At 39.9% G+C, this 15,529-nt stretch overlaps 1 long non-coding RNA gene across 1 annotated transcript in view; it reads left to right on the top strand.

The window, feature by feature from the left end:
* The window catches only part of LOC307070015, a 114,806-nt gene extending 104,886 nt beyond the window's left edge, over positions 1-9,920 (top strand). The window contains exons 3-4 of the long non-coding RNA XR_013811516.1: positions 656-794; positions 9,650-9,920. This is a non-coding gene — a long non-coding RNA (uncharacterized lncRNA). The remainder of the gene's footprint in view (positions 1-655; positions 795-9,649) is intronic.
* Positions 9,921-15,529: the final 5,609 nt, after the last annotated feature.

Here is a 15,529-nt window from a genome sequence, read left to right as displayed (position 1 = left end):
TAAAAATCTTATGATAACATTTACCTTGATTTATTTAATTATTGTTCTACTGTTATTGATTTCTGCCATCTTATTTTATGCTTTATTTTCTACATTTTCTTTATTGTTTCTTTTTTTCCCTTCTTTGGCATCTTCCATTTTACAGGTCAAGGGTACTTATGTTTGTTTGACATTTGGGAATTTTAGTATTGTAATGGTTTTATATCTTGAATTATGTTAATTTTCTCCTCAATTTCTTACCCGTGGATGAAAAATGTTCCCTGCCATATCAGTAGACAAAGGATGTTGCAGTCATCAAGTCAGACGTCAAAGCAGGAACCCTCAACTGTGCACCTTGAGGGGATTTGGGATGGAGAAAAACAGGGTACTGGTTCTAGAGTTAAGGTGCATATCAAAGGAATGATTTCACGGAGCCCAGATTCTTTCATCTTTTCATACATAGAAAAGTGCTAAAGTCCTTAACTTGAGAGGTCTAGTTTTCTTTAATTAATAATAATCTTTTGATGTTCTGACTACCTGGTTTTTGTTGACTCCTCCCTTAGGTCTTCTGAGCAGTTCCTCAGAGTGATCTGACAGGCTGTGTTCTGGGCTTAAGTCCTCAGAAAATCTGCCAAATAAAACATAATTCTCCTTTTGGGTTGTGCATATTTTTCAGTCAGCAGTCTTGGCAACCAATGAAGGGGCCCAGAGCAGACTTTTCTTCTTTGCCTGAACTCTATGAGGATCCAGAGTCCTGGCACCAGCAGAGGCTTCTTGGGCCTGTCCGCTTTCTCAGAGAGTCCAGACGAATTTGGGTGTGTATCTCCTGGTTCTTGGATCTCCAGTTTTGGTTGATGATCCTAAGTTTTATTCAGTGGTGTTAAACTCTTCTCTTGAGTAGTAGGTTATCCTTGAAACTTGGTTTCAAGAAGAAGTACCTGGGTCATCCTCAGTGAAAGACACTGGGAAGATTTTTACTCAGTTTAAACACTGAGAGCTTAACCTTGGTAGAAAAACACTGGGAAGACTTTTGCTCAAGTGGGTTAGCCTCACTTAAAAGACACTGGGAAGATCTTGCTCAGTTTAGACACTGCGTGGTTTATCCTCAGTTGAAAGACTGGGGAGACTTTGCTCAGGTGAAAGACACTGAGTAAAAGTTGGACTGGGTAATTAGGTGGAAGACTAACCTGTCTTCCTTGAATTGGCTACTTTAATAGAGTTTGTCAAAATAAAAGTGATCTTCACAGATTGAACTCAGAATGGGGAACTTAGCTTTCAATACAAAAAGAAAAGGAACAACAACAGATTTCCAGCCTCCAACGGATATCCTGGCCAGGTTTATGTCCATACAAAATTTACATTTACAAGTGCTTACTTTCTTGGGACTTAAAGAAAATCTTGCCCTAAAAATGACTAAGATAGGACTCTTTTATTGCATATGCAGTTAAGTTAGAAAAAGCTGGCTTGATAAAAACATCTTTTCAGAATTCTGACTTCAAAAAAACAAAAGGCTTTCTAGGGGAAACTTGCATTTCTCTTCCTGTGTCTTTGAAATGTTAAGTGTTCTGATATTCTTCAGTGTGTGTGTGAGTGTGTGTGTGTGTGTGTGTGTGTGTTTTGAGAACTTGGTCACTACCATCCAAAAGTACTTATATGGTGTACATTTGCCAATTTCCTCACTTCCATTGTGAAAGGAGTTCCCTATTCCTAAGAAAATGGACCTATGTCCGACTGACACAGAAGATGGAGATTTATCCCAGTGCATTTATATATGTATATCTATTAAATTTATGTATATATATATATATATAATGCCTAATGGAAACATCTCAGATGTTCTCTTTGGTATTTTTCTTTAATTTTACTTATAAAATTGCGACCATTTTTTAACTCAGAAGAGGAGAACCTTAAAAATTAATTAAGAAGACATCCTCAGTAGTCTAAGGTTCAGAGTGACTTGGCAGAGAAAATTGCTGAATGGTTAGATAATAGTGCTGGTATGCTTGGCTATTGTAACACTTTACATTTGAGTTTCTCTTCCTTGAAATTACAAGAACTATATGACTCAAGACAAAGAATGATAATTAGGAATATTCTGCTTGCTTTATTTTTTTTTTTTTTTTGTTGTTGTGGTACGTGGGCCTCTCACTGCTGCGGCCTCTCCCGTTGCGGAGCACAGGCTCCGGACACGCAGGCCCAGCGGCCATGGCCCACGGGCCCAGCCGCTCCGCGGCATGTGGGATCCTCCCGGACTGGGGCACGAACCCGTGTCCCCTGCATCGGCAGGCGGACTCCCAACCACTGTGCCACCAGGGAAGCCCCTCTGCTTGCTTTTTATATAGCCTATTGAAGAACATTTTAATTATTTGGAGGTCATAGGAAGGAACCTTCATGATCTAAGTTTTGAACAAGTAGTGTTGCAACACAAAGCTATGACTTAAAAAGGAAATTTGAAATGACCTATTTCTTTTGGCATCTCAATCCAGATATCTGTCAGTAAAATGAGTCACTTTTCGGTCAAATGGGTGCTCAGCAATATAATTTTTTATTGGGAAGCTGAAAGGCACCATTGCCAAGCAGAGCACCTGCAGTGTTAACATCTATATTTGAGCATCTTTCGTTTTCCCAAGGGGTGCAAGTGAAGAGAAGGCAGGCAGAGAAATGCACTTGAATAAAGCTTTTCAAGATGGATAGAACAGAGAGCATTCCCAGAGGCAGGTCAAGTTCAACCCAAGAACAACTCTCTCAGTGCTTTCACAACTAGGTAAAATACAAGACCAGTAGTAACTCAGCTCTCAAATGAGTGCTGAAATCCAGCAGAAGGTTGTTAATATTGATACGGTTAACATACATCAAATAGGATTACTGAATTTTCTGAATCCAACTGAACTCCCAGGATTGTTTGGTTTCAAAGGCTGTTGGGCTCAAGATGCATTTGCTTTTAAATAATCCTTCCTAAAATGTTCAGCTTTCAGTCTAATATGATTGAAACCCAGCTTGAGTGTGTCTTATAATACACTGAACTGGAAAGACTATGGTCATTGAATTATTCAAAACATGGCAGGCGAAGGAGTGATATGTGGGGAGGATGTGATCATAGAAATGAGTGAGACTTGATATGTCTTGTTATCTCATTTGATTTACCTGTTAGAATTCTTCCAAATATTAGAGGAAAGAAATCAATATCAATTTTCACCTGTCACGTTCCACACTTCAATGATTAATGAATGTCAACTTTGACCACAGTTTTCTGTACCACCTGCTCTGAAATAATATTTCTGGGCCTTTATTAAAAAGGTAAAATTTTCATTGAATTTCCAAATATGATTCTGCAGTGGCTAATTCAGCTTGTTTTATTAGTAAGCAAGTTCTGATGAGTAATACTAATTTAATAAGCCTGCATGTGAGGTTAAAGTGTAAACTATTCCTGCCGAAGGTGATGAGATATGACTGTGATGTGGTGGTAGGGCACTCACCTTCCTGAACGAACCCTGCGAGCACACAGGTCTTGGGAGAAACCAGTACAAATCTGATATCATTTTGCATGTCTCCTGTAGCAGTGGAATGCACACACATACAAACATGATCATGGGTGAAAAAACACACATGCGCACCTTAGAGGCTTACATTAATTTCTGAATATAGTTCTCCGGAAAGAAAAAGCTTTACTGATGATTTGTATTTTCATAGTTTATTGTTTTATCCATACTAAAACACTTCATGAAATCACTTCCTGTTTTGTTGTCCATGGAATCCTTTCAATTTTGAGATGCTAAATATAAATCGAAATAATGATTATAGTCCTTGGCCATGAAAGACTAAGTTACAGAGAACCCGGTGACTGGAGGTCAGAGCTGACACGGAATTATTCTCTGCTCCAGAGGCCATCAGAATATCACTGTGTACCCACTTAAGGATAGAATGCTGCTATTGAGAAACGAGCTCTCTTTTATTTCTACTAAAAGGAGAGAACAGTAGGGGACCTTGGCTGCGCGAGTGTATGAGACTTTCTCTGTTTTGGACAATAAGCCAAAAACAATACATGAAATAGCCTCACGCCTTTTGTCTTTTGTACCCAGCTCCTTCCTGTATTGCTCCTGATCAATTACACTTACATCAACAAGAGTTGCTTGAACATTTTGACAGTTATGTTCCCCATACCCTGAAGCATTTTTAAAGGGTTACTGAGATAAAGCTATTTCAAAAATACTCCCTCCAAATTTTTTCAGGGTGGCATCAATGAAAGTAACTTCTGAGAGGAAAAAAACTTGAGTTCCTGGCCTACCACTCTAAGGCCAGGCAAGCATAAACCTTCATAGCAAAACCTAAGTTTGCTCCCAGTTGAGAATTTGGTTTCCACGGTCTTATATAAAAAGTATATGGAGACTTTAATTCCCTATAAGCCCTTTCCAAAGAGTGAATACAGTTCATCATTCGTAAGAGATGATGGAAGTTACAATTTTGTTGAATAGGTGGAATATATATTACATATAATATACATATTTATTTTTAATATATACATAATATATATATAAAGTTACTATTCAGAGTCCTAAAACGTGGATTTTTCTTACTTATCAAGAATGAACAGTAACTTGATCTCTAAACAATAAAGCACCTGGTCATAACAGAATCATAACAAATATTTGATATCAGAATGAATTCACTGTTCAGGTGTAAAGAGGGAATAGCTTCAGTTTTCCTCTTTCGTGCACCCCATTATTGCATCCTGGACAGAGGGGATTTTCTTGATTTTAATCTAAAGGAGAAATGGTCACTTTTGTTGAGATGGAAATTGACCACCTCAGTAGGCAGAGGCACTGTTTTTATTTGGCTGAATTCATGTTTCTAGTGATAATTCAAGGTGTAATAGGGTTTTCTCAGCCACTCCAAAATCTGAAAATGATAAGCATCTCACCAGAGTTTCAGGATGGCCCATTACCTATTCTGTGGAAAGGATATTCAAAATACCATGCTTCATCAATGTCTTCTTTGACTTATTAATGAATGGACAACTACTGAGTTAAGACAGTGTCTTATCCTTGCTTCAAAAAAATAAAAACAAAAAACCCCCACAAACACAAAGAAACTGTTAACAATGAAAACTTATTATGCCAGGCCTTAGTATGGCCTGACTTGGAAATTTAGTTTCAGAGGCTTTTGTGAATATACCAAGGAAAGAGGACCTAGGTGTATCTTATTCTCACAGGCCGCCAATAAATATTTGCTTAACGGACAAAAAATTAATATATAGTATAGGAGAGAACCTGACAGATGCTTAACATTATTGAGTGATAGCAATGCCCAAACTCATCTGTGATCAAACACTATGAAAGTATCCTCCTAAGGATAAACTTATTACAAATAAGAAGTGAAAGTTCAATTATGCAGATACTTTCAATGTCAGCTCTGATATGCAAAAAGCATGGAAGTTGTCACTGTATCTTGTCCTTACACGATAATGCTGTACAAAATGAAAATCAGTGACTTTTCTCAGACGTGATTAATAAAACATGTAAGTATGAAAGAATTTTCAAACGGTAATTATGTATGTGTATATATGTGTCTCTGAAAAATCTGTGTCAAAGAAAACTGAGGCTATCAGTATAAACTTATTTAACTTCTATCTCTTCTTACCTTTATTTCCTCCCAAACTTACCAGTATCCATCCAGCTCGAAGGATACAAGTGATTTTTATATACTGTGCAAGGTTTTTTTTCTTATTCATATGTCCATGTTTCCCCAATTCTCTAAATTATTATCTACATCTTCAGGATCTCCTTTATTGGTTCCTTCATTTCAACATATAAAATATAAGTCCTTCTCATTCTAAAAAATTCTTTTTTGCTAATTATTTTCTCTTTTCATCCAAACTCCTTGAGAGTAGCCTATTCCCACTGTCCTCACTAGCCCCGCCTGGCCTGACAGGCAGCCCTACACCCTCAGTTTATTGCCATCTGGCTTTTTGTCCACCACTTCACTGAACTGCTCTAAGGTCACTGGGGACCTAACTGCCCAAATCCAATGGACACTCACATTCTCTGAAGGATGACACTGTCATCTACTTCCTCCTGCTTGAAACTCTATCACCTCTCCCCTTCCCAGAATTCTTTCTCTGCTTATTACTTAAACGTTGTCAGTACTCACAATTCTCTGAAATCTCATCCATTTTCATGATTTTAATGACTGCTGCTATGTGCTGATGACATTCAAATTTTTATCTTTCCATGTCTTCACGTGCATGTCCAGTTATCTACCAGTTTGTCTTCTGAATTCTACAGGTGCTTTAAAATTCTACATGTCCAGAACTAAAGTCTTTTCCCCACTTCAGTTCTTTATCCCCTATTTCCAAACTCAATGATACCACCACCCAACCTTAGTCACACAGATGGGGGTTCAGCCTCCGCCTCCTACTTCTTCCTTACTTCCCAAGGTCAAGTCTTGCTGCTAATTTCCTAAATACAATTAGAACTTATTTCCTCCCTTCATCTATACCTTATTTCAGACCCCTTTCTTCTTGCTATTACCTGGTCTAGAAGTTACGAAATTGCTGTTTGGTGGAACCACTTGTTAGACATTCTATTAGAAAAGGACTCTAGGGTCAAATAGCTTTGAGGATGGCTGTGTACCATACGCCTGCTGTGACGATCCAGAATGAACATTAGCCTACAGCAGCCCCGAGAAGCTGTACAGTAAAGGAACCTGATTAACTTTACTTAAGCCAGGTTCTCCCTTCTGCCGGTCTATAAACCTTTCATTAGGGACAGGAGAGGAGGTGGCAGCGTGAAAATCCCACTTGAAAATATAAAGCACTGCTCCTCAGAAGAGTGGGGCATAATTATCTCCAGGCTTCTTCAGATTCCTCAACCATTCTGACGTTAGTGGTCTAAAATGCCACCTGAACTTGTCCTTTCCATTCTTAGCTATTTTCTGAGGAAACCAGCTCCACGCACATGGATGGTTAAGACCTGCTCTCCTCCTCCTCGCTGCCTCCTTTAGGGGCACTTGCCGCTGCCTGGGGACACTGCACTGATCCTCCAGAGCCTGTGCCTGTGGCTCTGTAACACACCCCTCGCACACTCACGGCTCTGGACTTCCGCTGTCCACTCTGCCTTGAGTATCCTTGCCTTTCACCAGCTGACTCACCAGTTTATCACGAGTCCTTTAAGACTTAGCTTAGGGACTGCCTCTTTTGATGACTTTTCTTTGCCTCACGGCTCCCCCTCTTCTTCCACAAACACTGACTAAACGCCCTGAATATGCCCGTCACAGCATGTCACGTGCAGGATGAGACATCTGCTGTGCGTCTTCCCCTCTCACTCCACTGCTAAAGGGCCAACAGTACATCTTGCTCGTTGTTTCACTCCTCTAACACTCAACCCATGACTAAGGAACTAACTAGTACTGTAGTAGCCCTCTTAGTAACAATCAGGCAGGACCTTCTACAAGAAATCTGACACTCCAGCTTTTCTCTGATCTCACCTTTCACTCTGATTGAACTAAAGACTTATCTGTACATGTTTTACCAGGGAGACATCATTTAATCCAGAGATGTGTCATCACATACTCTTACATACTCTGCCATTTAAAAATTCTGCTCACGATGGGGGAAGGAGACAGGTGTGCTTTCTGACAGCCCCACTGTTCTTGCACTTCTAGTGGTCACTGGCTTCTCTCTCAGTGCCTTCCTTAAACCCTTCTTCTCTTAACAAGGAAACAGGATAACAAAGTAATTAAGAGCCTGGTTACAGCCTATGTGTGAACAGAAACATAACCAAGGACATAGAGAATAGACTGGCGGTTGCCAAGGAGGAGGGGGTGGGAGAGGGTTGGATTGGGAGTTTGGGATTAGCAGATGCAAACTGGTGTATATACAGGATGGATAAACAAAAAGGTCCTACATGGGACTTCCCTGGTGGCGCAGTGGTTAAGAATACGCCTGCCAATGCAGGGGACATGGGTTCAAGCCCTGGTCCGGGAAGATCCCACATGCCAGAGAGCAACTAAGCCGGATGTCACAACTACTGAAGTCCAGGCACCTAGAGCCCGTGCTCTGCAACAAGAGAAGCCACCACAATGAGAAGCATGTGCACCTCAACTAGAGGAAGCCCGCGTGCAGCAACAAAGGCCAAACACAGCCAAAAATACATACATACATACATACATACATACATTTATTTTAAAAGAGTGCATGTATTTAAAAAAAACCCAAAAAGGTCCTACTGTAGAGCACAGGGAACTATATTCTATATCCTGTGATAAACCGTAATGGAAAAGAATATAAAAAAGAATGTACATAAATGTGTAACTGAGTCACTTTCCTGTACAGCAGTAATTAACACAACACTGTAATTCAAGTGTATGTCAATAAAAAATAAAATTTAAAAAAATTGCCAGAAAAATAGTCACATAAGGGGAACTTCCCTGGTGGTCCAGTGGTTAAGACTTTGCCTTCCAATGGAGGGGGTAAGGGTTCAATCCCTGGTCGGGGAGCTAAGATCCCACATGCCTTGAGGCCAAAAAACCAAAATATAAAACAGAAGCAATACTGTAACAAATGCAATAAACACTTTAAAAATGGTTGACATCAGAAAAAATCTTTAAAGAAAAAATTCACATAAATCAGAAACAAATGAAAGATAATAAAGTCCATACATTAAAAAAAAAAAAAAGAGCATGGGTTGGGGTCACATTGCAACTTCCCACTTACTTATAGCTGTGTAATTCTGGGAAACTCACATGTCTCCTCAGATTGTTCATCTATAAAATGGGGATGGTAAGAGTTCCCTACCTCAGAGCGTTGCTGTAATCCATAAACACGGTTAAGTGCCTTGGTAAATGTTTGAGGCTCTCTGGTTATTATGAATTAAAATATGTCAATGGCTTCTGGCCGTGTGATTTATAATAGTTTGATGTTTAACCAAATGGTAAAACTATTCCATTTATTATTCCCATCTCTTTTTAACCCTTAGCCTGCTTTGTTGTTTATGTTTTCTCCCACCACAGAGTGCTAGTTCCAGGAGAGTAAAGGCTTTATTTTGTTCACTGCTGAAAGCAACAGCACCCAGAGAACTCCTGTACATATGAAGCCCTCAGTAAACACTAGCTGAATGAATGGTGCAAAGTGTTACAAGGAAAAGTACACCCAAACTTTCATTACAATAAAAAAGTGTAGATAAAAAAATCTTTCTCTAATGGCTTCCAGTCAAGTAACTGAAAACACCATATGCTATAATAAAAACATAAGTAATTTATTAAAATTTGAAGGCAAAAACATAATTTTAAAAGATTTAGACCTATGTTAGGCGTGATAGAGTATGGATGCTTTCTTGAAATTCACAATCAGATCCAAGAGTATCACTTTCAGACTGTTCTAGTAGACTGAGTTTACTTTTAGTTGTCTTTGATGAAACAGTCACTATTCTACTCTCTTTCTTAACAGAAATGTGTTTTTTCGAAGACTCACTTTTAATTGGTTTATTAACCAAAGAATTATTTTGCCCAATTCCTTTGCTTTTCTGCTTTACAGGTGAGTCAGAGCAGGAATGCAGGTCCTTCCCAGGTTGTTTCTTAGCAGAGTAGTTTTTGGTCTATTCACCTGCTTTGCTCATTTTCTCTGAAGAAGACCTGCTATTTCTAGATAATTCCTCATCTTTTCTTTGACTTCCAGTTCCAGAAATGACGTCTGCTGAAGGAGAACATGTTCTAGCAATGAAATCTTCAAAAGACTCCTGCCGCTGCTCTGTGACTGGGACCCCCAGGTTGTCTTTGGAAGTTTCTAAGGCCTCCTGAGTAGACGCTGGGACACGGAAGGAGTCGAGAGGCAAAGGAATCCTAGCATCACCTGTAATTTTCGGAAAGTGGAGGGGAAGACAAAAGACAAGACAAAAATTCAGTGATGAACAAAGCCAACCATTAAAAAGTAGAGTTCAAAACTTCAATGTTACTCTGTAATCTTATTATTAACACAGTCAATTGATTAATCAGAAGATTTCAGAGCCAGTTTTTTTTGTAATTATATCTTGCCAAGTGATTCTCAGCTTAACCTAGCTATAACCAAGGCTATGTCCGCTACGTTTTCAGACTTTGGTGATTGGGGTAGTTATTACCCATTTCCTTTCCCTCACTAAAAATAAAACCCTATTCTGTAAGATAATTAACTTCTTTTCTATCCTACAGGCACATGTAAACCGTATATAGTTTGTGACCAGACTGTGTTCTCAAGCTGTCAGTTCCCAAGACCACTCTGAGATTGGCTGATGGGGGCTCCAAGTAAGGCTAGAGGAAAAGCTGACAGGTTTTCCCCTCCCATTCCCATAACCAGGTGATTCACTCTAATATGTTACCTATTAGCTATGTCTGGATTACTTATTTTAAAAATTATATCAGTATGTGTACCTTCATTAGTGTTCCTTCATTGTAAGCTGACTGCATACAAATAGAAACCTAGATAAAATATGAACAGAATAGACATTTATACAATTTAAAATCTGGAATATTTTCTCTAATGTCTTCTTTCTTCATTAAGGATAGTTTGCTTTAACTCATAAATTTTCTAAAGAACTTCCAGTCTCCTTATTTACAAAAGTACAGTATCATGAAATGGGCACACATTTACTAATCTCAGATTTGGAAAGGACTCCAGAGTCTTCTAGCTCCCGAGCATGTGAACCATTAGAGACTGATCATTATTGTTTTCTCCCTGACTTGGTCATTTCCTTTTTGCTAATCACTCTTAGAATCATTAAGTGCTGTTCTGTCCATTTACTTGGCTATTTTGCATTTGTTATGGGGCACCCTGTTTTGATTCTGATTTTCCTTCTTCAAGTGCCTTCTTTTCTTCTTTAGGTGGACTACTAACAGTAGAATTCATCTGGGGACGACCTAGTAAATGAAAATCTGACTGATCTATACCAGCCATTGTGGCCAACTGCCCAAGCCTAGACGAGAGGAGGAAAGGAGAAAAGACAAAGGTTATTATAATCACAGAAGAGCAGTTTAGATTTCCCCAGACCTACAATCATGAAATACTTCTAAAATCTTTTTTTTTTTTTTTTTTTTTTTTGTGGTACGCGGGCCTCTCACTCCTGTGGCCTCTCCCGTTGCGGAGCACAGGCTCCGGACGCGCAGGCTCAGCGGCCATGGCTCACAGGCCCAGCTGCTCCGCGCCATGCAGGATCCTCCCAGACTGGGGCACGAACCCGTAGCCCCTGCATCGGCAGGCGGACTCTCAACCACTCCGCCACCAGGGAAGCCCTACTTCTAAAATCTTAAAAGCCAACATCCTACTCCAGACTACAAGCCTCTCTCTCCCCCAAATCCTCAGCCCTTTCCAGATTCATCCTCTAGGAGACATCCCACTGTCTCACTAGCAGCTTCAATATGTACCATGCACCCTGTCCACTGCCTGTCACACCTCCATTCCCACACTTCTTTACCACCTTTCCTCCAGTTTCCAAGAATGTGTTTGTTCCTTCCTTCCCAACACCAACACCAATTCATTCACTGACAAAACACCACTCCATCAACTATCAATCTCCACTTCCCTCTTTCAGCAAAATTGCTCCCGGTTGAGAACCACTGACCTATATATCTCCCCTGCAGATTAATAATCATTTTTATGTCTAAGGCAAAGATAACTTTAATTCAAACTTATCAAACAAGCAAAAGAAGTGAAAGATAGGAAAATTCGTATGCATTCCCGACTATTTTCAATGAAAACTGCCTTTAATTTAGTCTTTACAAAACAACTATACCTACTAATCACTCTGTCTACAGGTTACTCTTTTATAATGGGCTCCCCACTCTACCAAAGCAGGCTTCCCTATTTGCATTTCTTAAAAAATTTAATTCCTCATTTTAAAACGTCAACTATATTACCTATAATTACACTAAATTTGGCTAAATATAGCCACGTAAGTGATGAAAATTGCTCCAGTTCCTCAGCAAACTACCATTATAGTCGCAAAGAGAAGAATGCCATGAAGAGAAATGAACTAACCCAGCATCTTTAAGGAGAACCAGGAAAGCATGGAACTTCTGAAAAGAATTCTCAGTGCTGCCCAAAACACCTTCATCACCCAGGATCATGCTTGTCAATGAGTGGGCATGAAGGGCTTCAGACAAAGAGAAAGTTGAGTTTCTTAACTGGGCATTTTCATGTTCCAGCTATACAAGAAGACTGAAAACGTCTGACATGATTTTTTCTCATTGTCATCAAAAGTAGTCTTGCCTTGGGCTTCCCTGGTGGCACAGTGGTTGCGAGTCCGCCTGCCGATGCAGGGGACACGGGTTCGTGCCCCAGTCCGGGAAGATCCCACATGCTGCGTAGCGGCTGGGCCCGTGAGCCATGGCCGCTGAGCCTGCGCGTCTGGAGCCTGTGCTCCGCAACGGGAGAGGCCACAACAGTGAGAGGCTCACATACCGCAAAAAAAAACCCCCAAAAAACAAAAAACAAACAAACAAAAAGTAGTCTTGCCTAGTTTCAAGGAACAAAACTAAAACACTCAAAATGTAATTAATTTATAATTAATGTAACCCTCCGCCAGTAAAGACAGAGACCATATCACATAATAACCAAAACCCACAGGCACCCAACAAAGTTTCCTATATAACACTTAGGTGGTATATAAATAAACCAAAGTTACCGTTTTATTAATGATCTTTCACAAAAGATCACATTTCTAACTGGTTCAATTCATAATGGAGCCTCATTCCACATTAGAAAATGACCTGCTTTAAGTTTCCCTTAAATTAGAAAGTGAATTATAGAATCTGATTTGAACAAAACATATTACAACTCTGCTGAATGTTAAGAATTAACTTTAGTGAGTAAAATATCTAATGCTTACGTTTAAAAGTCCTAAATCATACCCAAACCAATTTATTAAATGTACGATCACCAGTATTTTCTTTGGCTTCTTGAAAATATTCACCCCCGTGCACTCTTCCCCTTCCGCTCATCATCTACGCACTTAAAACCCCCTGTAAGCTCAACTCTCGTATTTCTCAGAAAGGCCGTTAATGTTCATGATGCCCCTTTTGCCTTACATGAGCAGGTGCTCAACGTTTATTGAATGAGTGTCTGCCAATCCAATGGATGCACTTTCAAAAATTCCTCCCTACACTCACCCTGTGATAAATATTTAGATAGAACTTTTTAGATTATGCCCTGCTTTCATGCACATTACCTAATGTAATTCTCATAGTATATATTTTTATCTTTCATTGCATTCTTGGAAGTTTTCCAATATCTTAAATTTATTTAAATGATTCACTTTCCTAATTCATTGCCAGGAGAGTCTCATCATGTCTTTTATGTTACTGTATATACAATATATGCACAGAAAGTGCCTTCTTGAATCAAAGAATCATGAACAGGAAATAAGCTAATGTCATATAAAAGCACACACACACACACACACACATACACAAAACCAGATTTTCACATCTTTAAAAACATGCTTTCTGGAATATAGATCATATGATCACTAAATACCAGTAAATGCAAAAGTCCATATGATACAACCAATTTGCATCATATTACAGTTTTAAAGCTTACAAAATATGTGTATATGGCTTAAAATCAAATCAAAATAAAACCAAAACACTCTCAAAAGCAGATGAAACGTGTTTACCTCACTGACTCGTCTATCAGCCTTCAGTCTTATTACTCTTTCCTCCTTTAACTGCTTTAGGCACTCCTCCAGGGTTTCCTAAACAAAGAGAGTCAATATTATAAGTAATTCATAGTATAATATCCAAAAGCCTTTCCAACTATTGGTCTCATCAGGATTTAGGGGCAGAGCCAGAAGTGAACTCAGATTTTAGTCTGCTACTGGTCATAGCATACCATGCCAGTGAAATGAATGATCAAAATCTATCAAATTTGCAAAGATTTATTTAAATTCCACTCTTTACAACATAAATCTGTGGCAGCCCACCATAAAAGGCATATGCATATAACATAGTAAGTCAGAAATAAGAAGTTACAACCAAGAAAGAAAAATTCTATTTTTCTTTGTGGGTCTCTTTATAGCAGGAAGTCCTATTAACGAACCTACTTAGCATACCTGAACTGCATAATTGCAGATTCAAAAGCATGTTTTAAAAAAGTAATCACTTTTAAAGCAATTTACAGTCAAGCACTGTTCCTGGAGTTCCCTGGGTATTAAATAATCGAATCATCAAAACCCTAAGAGGGGGCTTCCCTACTGGCACAGTGGTTAAGAATCCGCCTGCCAGTGCAGGGGACACGGGTTCGAGCCCTAGTCCAGGAAGAACCCACATGCCGCAGAGCAACTAAGCCTGTGCGTCACGACTACTGAGCCTACGCTCTAGAATCCACGTGCCACAACTACTGAAGCCTGCGCGCCTAGAGCCTGTGCTCCGCAATAAGAGAAGCCACCGCACCGCAATGAAGAGTAGCACCCCGCTCGACGCAACTGGAGAAAGCTGGCCAGCAGCAACGAAGACCCAATGCAGCCAAAAATAAATTTATAAAACAAAAAACCCTACGAGGAAAGAACGATCACTAACTCCATGTTATTTTACAGATGAGGGAAACAGAGGCAGAGAAGTAGAGTAAGTAGAGCAGCACAGCCAAGGTCACACCACTAAGTAGCAGAGCCACACTGTGGACTCAGGAAGCTGGCTGCCATTCCTGCTCACGGAGGTGGTAGTCTTCCCTTCACCAAGGTCACTGAAATAAAATGAACACTGATAAACTATCTTAGGAGTTTTAGGAACTAAGACACTTCGGTCCTTGAAGTGGGGACACTGCTTGCAATAGGCAGAATTCTGACAGAGCCCCCAAGATGACCACTTACTGAAGTACACAAACCTTCACCTTCCACTTATCCAATCAAACTCTAAATGTAGGTGCTGTAGTGAAGGGATTTTGCACATGGAATTAAGGTTCAAAATCAGTTCATCTTTTAAGATAGGGAGATTATTTTAGGTGGATGTGGCCTACTCAGGCACCCCATGAAAAGGACCTGAACTCTTCCTGAATTGAAGTACAAAAGGGACAAGAGGGAGACTCTCCATTGCTGGCTCTGAAGAAGTCCAATGCTGCGGCAGGGAAGGCAAGCGAGAGGCCTCTAGGAGCTGAAACTCTGCCCCGACTGACAGCCAGCAAGGAAATGGGGACCTGTCCTGCAACTGCAGAATCTGAATTATGCCAACAAGCCGGAAGAAGCCTGTAGGCATTCTTTCCCAGAGCCTCTGGACGCTAACACAGCCAGACTGACATCTTGATTTCACCTCTGTGGCCCACACAAACTATGGTGAACATCCAACGTTTGGGGCTCAATATCTTACACTTAAACTTCACGTGCTTTAACACTCTCAGGAGGGAACCCACATGTTCCCGTGTGTATCTGAGCAGGAAGCCCAGTCACGCTGTGCCTGGACTTCTGACCTACAGAACTCTGAGCTAGTCTAATAGGTATTGTTTTCAGTCAGTAAGAGTGTAGTAAAAGAATTAATATTCTACTCAACCTCCAGGTTCGTGAACAAAATAAATGATTGTCATTGTTTTAGGCCACTG

This window comes from Hyperoodon ampullatus (genome assembly GCF_949752795.1).
Source record: "Hyperoodon ampullatus genome assembly, contig: scaffold_529, whole genome shotgun sequence".
Classification (NCBI taxonomy): domain Eukaryota; kingdom Metazoa; phylum Chordata; class Mammalia; order Artiodactyla; family Ziphiidae; genus Hyperoodon; species Hyperoodon ampullatus.
Note: the sequence above shows the minus strand (reverse complement) of the source record. Positions and strands in the feature narration are given on the sequence as shown.